Source organism: Onychostoma macrolepis, chromosome 03 (assembly GCF_012432095.1).
Source record: "Onychostoma macrolepis isolate SWU-2019 chromosome 03, ASM1243209v1, whole genome shotgun sequence".
Taxonomy (NCBI): Eukaryota; Metazoa; Chordata; class Actinopteri; order Cypriniformes; family Cyprinidae; genus Onychostoma; species Onychostoma macrolepis.
The window spans coordinates 1,110,211-1,119,474 of NC_081157.1; positions in this window are offsets into that span (position 1 = coordinate 1,110,211).

Below are 9,264 nucleotides of genomic sequence, written 5' to 3' on the forward strand. Positions count from 1 at the left end.
TTTGTTGTTTCCCCTGTTTGAAGCATTGGAGGAAATAATCTGCCAGCATGTAAATATGCTTGTAGGAACTGGTGTCTTTCAGCTAAAGTACTGCAGAGACTTTTAAAGTTTCCTTGCACATTGTTTAAAATAGCTGTGTTTGTTTTCGAAGTGCAATGTCCACAGTCGAATAAGAGGACCAAAATAGAGAATGAGCTCTGGGTAATGGACAAGGTAATGATGTTTGGGTTGCAGTGGTTTTCCTGGGAATAAAGTGCTTCTTAGTTGGAGGTATTCTTCAATTAGAACCTCAAGTATTGCTACTTGGTTAGTATGGATCCTGGGACTACATTAGATCAACAACCTCCCTCAGCTTGAGACACAACTGCCAAACATCATCTTCAAGTAGAGTTTCAATTCTGTCCCCAATCATTAAAGGAAGGAGACGCAAGAGGCACCAGTTTTGAGCAGCATGCCCTCCAAGCTTTACACCATCCGGCCGTATCTCACATGGTTTGTTGGGTCCCACTTTATATTAGGTGGCCTCAACTACTATGTACTTACATTTACATTAATTATTTGATACAATGCATTTATTGTGTACATACATGTTCTTACACTGTACTTATATTTTTAGAAATACATATATGTAGTTACATCTGTAATTAATTTCTGTAATTACATTTATAATTACACTGTTGACCCATCCCTTACACCTTAACCCACCTTTAAACCTGTCCCAACCTTACCCGTATCTCACCTCAATACCAGCAAAAGTGTGTTGAAATACAATATGACCACAATAAGTACATTGTACTTGTTTTTTGATGTAAGTACATAGTAGTTAAGGCCACCTAATATAAAGTGTGACCGTTTGTTGTTAGCATCCCTGTCTTTGTATGGGAAGTTTAATATGATCCTGTTTAACTGGCAATAAGTGAACTGTTTCTCAGCTGTCACCAAGTGCTTTATGTACAAAGCTAGATCAGCAGAAACAATTCCCTCAAACAGGTCATGACCCAAACAGGGAGGAAGACCTGGCTGACAAACATGATAATACATTTAACCGATTGAAGACAGGTAGGGGTGTCCCTGAATAGTCGACGATTCGATGCTTCGATTCGAGGAGCCTGATTCGACTCCCAATCTCAGTCGAATATTCACGGGGTGTTATGATCATACCATTTTGGCTATACAGGGGTGCTCAGTGTCAGATTTCACATCGAACTACCGGTTTTCTCCCAATAAGTTAATATACAGCCTATTATGATAAGAATCTGAAAAGAAAGAAGCTTTAAATAAATGTTTTAACGTGCGTGAATAAATCCAACTTCCCCTATAGATAAATTTAGCTTTCTAATCCATCACCAACAGAGGAGCATCTTGGCGGCAGGGATTTAAATCTTTAACAAGACTCAAATTGACACAGGCTGAGTGGAAGACTTCATTTTTTTTTTCGACCAGGTAGGGTACAACAAGTGATTTCAAAACGTTTCAGTCGGTTTATTTATCTTTTATATTTATCTCGTATAAGATGCATTTGGTTGAGTTACGCTACAGTAAAGCGTTCATGTGCATTCGGGGCATTGTGCAAATAGCCTATAATTTGTTGAGATGAATTGGTGGGTTTTTGTTAAATGTGAGCCAAAATCATCACAATTAAAAGAACCAAAGACTTAAACTACTTCAGTCTGTGTGCACTGAATTTATTTAATACACGAGTTTCACAATTTGAGTTGAATTACTGAAATAAATGAACTTTTCCGTTACATTCTAATTTATTGAGATGTATCTGTATATAAAATCTGTATTTTGTTAGGGCAGTATTTGTGGCATTCGAGAAATCACGCTGCATAATTGGTCCAAAAGATGTGAGTTTTTGCGCCAATGCATTGTTAAAGGATCAGTGTGTTGTGTAATATTCCCATATAAAACTTTATTGGCCAATTAATAAATACTGGTATAGTAAAACTTGTTAATTCACAAGTTCAGTACATCCTTTATTACACCTTTCTGTTGAATTTAATGCATCTTTACGGAAGTGATTAAATAAATAAACTGAATAAATTAATTCACTTCTTACAGTGTTTACTGGAAGCAGCGTCATACACAGCGTCATGTTATTTAAAGGGCAAGTTCACACATCAAAGAGTTGCAAAGGAATAAGTAGCTGCATTCTGATTACTTTTATGTCACTGATCAGGCTTTTATATGTAGTTCACAAGTTTACACTTACATATAATAAATAGAATAAAGTTTATGCGTATTTGGCGTGCTGTCCGAGGGGAGGGCTCCGAGCTTGGAACTTTGGCCCGAACCCTGAGTAACAATGCAATCCAATGGGTGGGCGAAGGTATAATGCGTGTAGATCTTTCTACAAAGTTCACTTAATCTATCAGGATTTAGTTTAAGTTTTAGTCTAGCTCCGCTTAGATTGATAGTCACAAACCAATCTCCGGTTCTGATATGAGACTAAATGGATTTTAAAATAAGCGTCTTGAATTTTCTCACTCTGAACACAAGATTTAGGCGACGCAAGTCCAAAATCGGATGTAAACCCCCATCCTTTTTGGGCACAGCAAAATTCCGGCTGTAGAAGCCTGACTCCGTCTGAGAGGAGGTATATACCCTGAAGCACGTGAGTGGCTGGAACCTCGGAATCAGGAAGCTGTCCAATCGCCCAATCGGGCCAACCTGCCCCATCGACAGTGGGGGCTTTGAGCACTGTCATAAACGGGCCATGTGCGCATGAAAATTAAAATGTGGAAAGTGTCAAAACAAAAGTGCCTAGGGTTGCCCTCGACTAGAGATTTTTATAGTCGACTAGTAGTCGTTCATTTAAGCAAATAACCATCCAATAGTTTGTTTATATTAATAAGTCATATAAATCATAATAATGAGCCTCTAATAGTCTAAAATATGTAGACATGTATAAAGCTTACTGGAGCACACTGAAAAAGTAATGATTATGAATATGTTGGGGGGAAAAAACAGCAAAAAGACTGTCTGAACATTTTAGTTATTAATTAATTACCAGATTGAGCACCCGTGTTAATGATCTGTCCATCAAGGTAACTGATTCATCTCATGACCCCTTTAAATATTTAGCTGGCAGAATAGCTTTGGATTTTTTTGTCATTGTTTTTATTTCATTCATAGTATTTTGGCACATCTTAACCTGTAACATTTTGCTGAGGTGTAATAAATGTGACCACACATTAACGAGGAATTTTGAGTTCTGAAAACGACATTTCTTTGGGGAAACATAGACTATGGAGTGATTTTATTTTAAACTAATTTTTTTTTAACCATTGTGATCTTTCCTAAATAGAAGGTTTGTGAATTGTTGAAATAGTTTTTGGAGCAATCGAGCAGGGTGACAAGGACTCAGTTGAACTAGATGAGAGCAGAGAGTCTTTATTCCTTAAGCAGAGGAGTCAGATAATGAGTCTGAGATGCTGGATAAGAAGTCTAACCTAAAATCCAGCAATCTTCTTGAAAAGACCATTTGAAAGACTGAAAAAGACACAATGTTTCATTCTGCTGATGAGGTCGAGAAAGCAAAGCAACAACGTCCTAAAAAAAAAGAAAGACAAATCAAAACAAGTCGGCAAAATCCTGACAAGTGTTTAGAACAAAAAACAGTACTGTGTCTACTGTGAAAAGGCACAAGGCAAGATCTCTAGACATTTTGAGAGAAGTCATTGAAATGAAACAGACGTTGCTTGGAAGTCTTGGAAACTGAAGTCGTGAGATTTTTACTTGGTAACAAACAACTGCAGATGCAGCCATTTCTGATTTCCTTCCCTCTCCCGATTGTCTGGCCGCCTTCATGTCAAAAGGTGAGAAAGTAAGATCAGCTGTGGTCTGTCTGATACCAACTGCAGCAAAGTGCTCTGCAGGCATTAGACCTCTCTTGCAAGTCATGCGAGAGGATGAAACCACACAAACAATAATAAAGGGCCAATTGATTTGTCTCTATAGTGAATTATTTTATACACGGTCTGGTCATGATAAATCACAAGATTAGTACATGATTTCAAAAATGAGGGAGCTGGCCAAGTTAACTCAAAATCCAAAAAAAAGTGAGGAACCTTGAGGAGCTTTGTAAGCCTGAGAACTTTCTCCAAGCCATCACTGCTTGTAAGGGAGTGAGCAATTATCAACTCTTGCTCTGAAGATCGGATACTTCTTGAAGGAAGTACATGTAATAGGTTCGTGGACATTACCCCATGCAAAAAAACTGCCATTGGGCAAATAGTGGTTCGGAGGGATCGTAGGGTGGATTTGGATCCCTTAGCCAATTATTTAACTGGACAACGGGACGTTTCAACTTCCCCCCATTTCCCGGGGGAATTCCGGACTAATCTGGGTTTGGTCACCTATAGGGGTGATGTTGACCATCTGATGAGGCCCCCCCCACCCACCCCATCTCCCACGAACCCTTTAAGTGTCCTTTTGCCATAGTTTTGCAGGGTAAAGGGTATTCGATCCCAAAACCCTACTATTTGTCCATGCTCCCATTAAATGAATGGTTAGGGGGTTTTCGCATCCCAGCGAGCCTCTATTTGTCCATCGTCCTACAGGTTGCATGGGCGGACCCCGGTCCCACGAACCCACTATTTGTCCATTTCACCACATTGGGGCGGATCGGCCCCTCTGCCCCTAAGGACCCCACCCGCCCCGGTCCACGGACCCACTATTTGTCCAATTTTCCACTATTTTTACGGAACGTGTCCAAAAGTGACCAGAGGCGGGTGCGGGCGTCCCCGCCCACAGGAGCTCGCCGGCGCCCCCTCTGGCCGTTTGTGAACTCCGGCGCAAAGGTGCTCCGATCGGCCCTGGCTCTCTGTGGGCGCAAAGGGGGCCCCATGAACCCCGCTGTCAAGTTTGGGACCCTGGGACGTTTCTAAAAATCCCACCTGCCATTTATTTGAATGGGTTCGGCCTAGCGGTTTCGTGGACACGGTTCGCGAGGTCGATCGAGCGAAACTGGAACCTTTGTCTCGGGGACCCCTCGACCGGGTGGAAAAGTCCCGTGACCGTACGACCTTCGTTAGGGGTCAAAAGGTCAAAAAAGGGAGATCGCGTCCATCAAACCGTTACACGCTTAAATGGGAAGCGGGGCGTCCCCGTGCGGAGACGGAGGGTAGTAGGGCCTAGAAATTGAGATTCTCGCAACTCAGGGGCCCCTCTTCGCGCCCCGAAGCACGGAGCCGTGGGACCTTGGGAAAAAATCACTGAACTGGCACCTTGAAATCACACGAAGGCTCTGAGTGTATAACAGTCTAAGAGGGCAGTGAGAGAGATTTTGTGCAGGAGGCTCCCGATTTTCCCTGGGCCTAGGGCCCCGCGCCTTCGGTGGCTCGCTCGGGGGGGCCCAAGGAGCCACCGTGTCGAGTTTCGGGCCCCTGGGACATTTCTGAAAAAGTCCCACTTGCCATTTACTTGAATGGGTTCGGCCTAGCAGTTTTGTGGACACGGCTCGCGAGGGTCGATCGAGCCAAAATCGGAACCTTTGTCTCGGGCGACCCCTCGACCGGGTGGAAAAGTCCCGTGACCGTACGACCTTCGTTAGGGGTCAAAAGGTCAAAAGGAGATCGCGTCCATCAAACCGTTACGCGTTTAAATGGGAAGCGGGATGTCCTCCTTACGGAGACGGAGGGTCATAGGGCCCCAAGATTTGAGATTCTGGCACCTCAGGGGCCCTCGCTATGCCCCGAACCACAAAGCCATAGGACCTCGGGAAAAACGCCTCACCCTAGGGCCCCACGCTTAGCGGCTCGCTCGGGGGCCCAAGGAGCCACCGTGTCGAGTTTCGGGCCCCTGGGACGTTTCTGAAAAATCCCACTTGCCATTTATTTGAATGGGTTCGCCTAGCAGTTTTGTGGACACGGCTCGCGAGGGTCCGATCGAGCCAAAACTGGAATCTTTGTCTCGGGGACCCCTCGACCGGGTGGAAAAGTCCCGTGACCGTCGACCTTCTTTAGGGGTCAAAAGGTCAAAAAGGAGATCGCGTCCATCAAACCGTTACACGCTTAAATGGGAAGCGGGGCGTCCCCGTGCGGAGACGGAGGGTAGTAGGGCCTAGAAATTGAGATTCTCGCAACTCAGGGGCCCCTCTTTCGCGCCCCAAGCACGGAGCCGTGGGACCTTGGGAAAAAATCACTGGTCTGGCACCTTGAAATCACACGAAGGCTCTGAGTGTATAAGAGTCTAAGAGGGCAGAGAGAGATTTTGTGCAGGAGGCTCGATTTTCCCTGGGCCTAGGGCCACGCGCCTTCGGTGGCTCGCTCGGGGGGGCCCAAGGAGCCACCGTGTCAAGTTTCGGGCCCCTGGGACGTTTCTGAAAAAGTCCCAATTGCCATTTACTTGAATGGGTTCGGCCTAGCAGTTTTGTGGACACAGCTCGCGAGGGTCCGATCGAGCCAAAATCGGAACCTTTGTCTCGGGGCGACCCCCTCGACCGGGTGGAAAAGTCCCGTGACCGTACGACCTTCGTTAGGGATCAAAAGGTCAAAAAAGGGAGCGCGCGTCCACCAAACCATTACGCGTTTAAATGGGAAGCGGGATGTCCTCCTTACGGAGACGGAGGGTAGTAGGGCCTAGAAATTCGAGATTCTCGCAACTCAGGGGCCCCTCTTTCGCGCCCCCGAAGCACGGAGCCGTAGGACCTTGGGGAAAAAATCACTGGTCTGGCACCTTGAAATCACACGAAAGGCTCTGAGTGTATAAGAGTCTAAGAGGGCAGAGAGAGAGATTTTGTGCAGGAGGCTCGATTTTCCCTGGGCCTAGGGCCACGCGCCTTCAGTGGCTCGCTCGGGGGCCCAAGGAGCCACCGTGTCGAGTTTCGGGCCCCTGGGACGTTTCTGAAAAAGTCCCAATTGCCATTTACTTGAATGGGTTCGGCCTAGCAGTTTTGTGGACACGGCTCGCGAGGGTCCGATCGAGCCAAAATCGGAACCTTTGTCTCGGGCGACCCCTCGACCGGGTGGAAAAGTCCCGTGACCGTCGACCTTCGTTAGGGATCAAAAGGTCAAAAAGGAGCGCGTCCACCAAACCATTACGCGTTTAAATGGGAAGCGGGATGTCCTCCTTACGGAGACGGAGGGTAGTAGGGCCTAGAAATTGAGATTCTCGCAACTCAGGGGCCCCTCTTTCGCCCCGAAGCACGGAGCCGTGGGACCTCGGGAAAAAATCGCTGGTCTGGCACCTTGAAATCACACGAAGGCTCTGAGTGTATAAGAGTCTAAGAGGGCAGAGAGAGAGATTTTGTGCAGGAGGCTCGATTTTCCCTGGGCCTAGGGCCACGCGCCTTCAGTGGCTCGCTCGGGGGGGCCCAAGGAGCCACCGTGTCGAGTTTCGGGCCCCTGGGACGTTTCTGAAAAAGTCCCAATTGCCATTTACTTGAATGGGTTCGGCCTAGCAGTTTTGTGGACACGGCTCGCGAGGGTCGATCGAGCCAAAATCGAACCTTTGTCTCGGGCGACCCCTCGACCGGGTGGAAAAGTCCGTGACCGTCACGACCTTCGTTAGGGATCAAAAGGTCAAAAAAGGGAGCGCGCGTCCACCAAACCGTTACGCGTTTAAATGGGAAGCGGGATGTCCTCCTTACGGAGACGGAGGGTCATAGGGCCCCAAGATTTGAGATTCTGGCACCTCAGGGGCCCCTCGCTTGCGGCCCCGAACTACAAAGCCATAGGACCTCGGGGAAAAAAACGCCTCACCCTAGGGCCCCACGCTTTTAGCGGCTCGCTCGGGGGGCCCCCAGGAGCCACCGTGCCGAGTTTCGGGCCCCTGGGACGTTTCTGAAAAAATCCCACTTGCCATTTATTTGAATGGGTTCGGCCTAGCGGTTTCGTGGACACGGCTCGCAAGGGTCCGATCGAGCCGAAATTGGAACCTTTGTCTCTGGGGGACCCCCTCGACCGGGTGGAAAAGTCTCATCACTGTACGACCTTCTTTAGGGGTCAAAAGGTCAAAAAAGGGAGCGCGCGTCCACCAAACCGTTACACGCTTAAATGGGAAGCGGGACATCCCCCGTACGGAGACGGAAGGTCGCACGACCTCGAAACTCGGCACGCCCCGCCGTCGTGGGCCCCTCATTCGGGCCCCGAGTTTGAGGGCAGTGGCGGCTTCTTAAGCATTTTATGTCCGGCCGTGTGTCTTGCCAAAATCAAGCCTGTTTCAGGGTCTCTCCTATTGAATTCAATGGCAGACAAAGAGATATATGAAAAATGAGGAAAAATACTTTTCAGGGTCCCAGGTCCGGGCCCTGTTGGCACATCGCTCCGGGGCTCCTGACACAACTCTGTGTGCAATTTGGGCCCCTGGGAGCTTCTGAAAAAGTCCCACTTTCAGTTTATTTGAGTGGGTTCGGCCTAGCGGTTTCGTGGACACGGCTCGCGAGGGTCGATCGAGCCGAATCGGAACCTTTGTCTCGGGGACCCCTCGACCGGGTGGAAAAGTCCCGTGACCGTCACGACCTTCTTTAGGGGTCAAAAGGTCAAAAAGGGAGCGTGTGTCCACCAAACCGTTACACGCTTAAATGGGAAGCGGGACATGCCCCGTACGGAGACGGAAGGTCGCACGACTTCGAAACTCGGCACGCCCCGCCGTCGTGGGCCCCTCATTCGGGCCCATTAGGTATTACACAGTTATATCATTGCAGTTATGAAATGTGACTTTTTACTATATCGTCCACGGAACCTCTATGGAGGCACCGTCAAATAAGTTACAGGTGGTCATGCACCATATGTGGTGAAGTTCACCAAAATCCAACTCCAAATTCCAACATCAGAAACAACAATTTGAATGCAAATTATACAGTATTATGGCATGAAAATGACATGAATGGGTTCCACAGTTCCACGGAGCGTGCTGAGTACAGTAGAGGTATTTTCACCAACAATATTGCACAAATTTAGGTGTCCACGGAAGCATTATGTAGGGCCCACTGAATAAATTGGAAATGGACGTTTTCACATGAAGAAATGTCCATTTCCAATTTATTCAGCGGGCCCTACATAGTGCTTCCGTGGACATTCATTTTTATGCAAATTTTACAGTATTATGGCATGAAAATGACATGAATGGGTTCCACTGAGCGTGCTGAGTACAGTAGAGGTGTTTTCACCAACAATATTGCACAAATTTAGGTGTCCACGGAAGCATTATGTAGGCGCACTGAATAAATTGGAAATGGACGTTTTCGCATGAAGAAATGTCTATTTCCAATTTATTCAGCGGCCCTACATAATGCTTCCGTGACATTCATTTTATGCA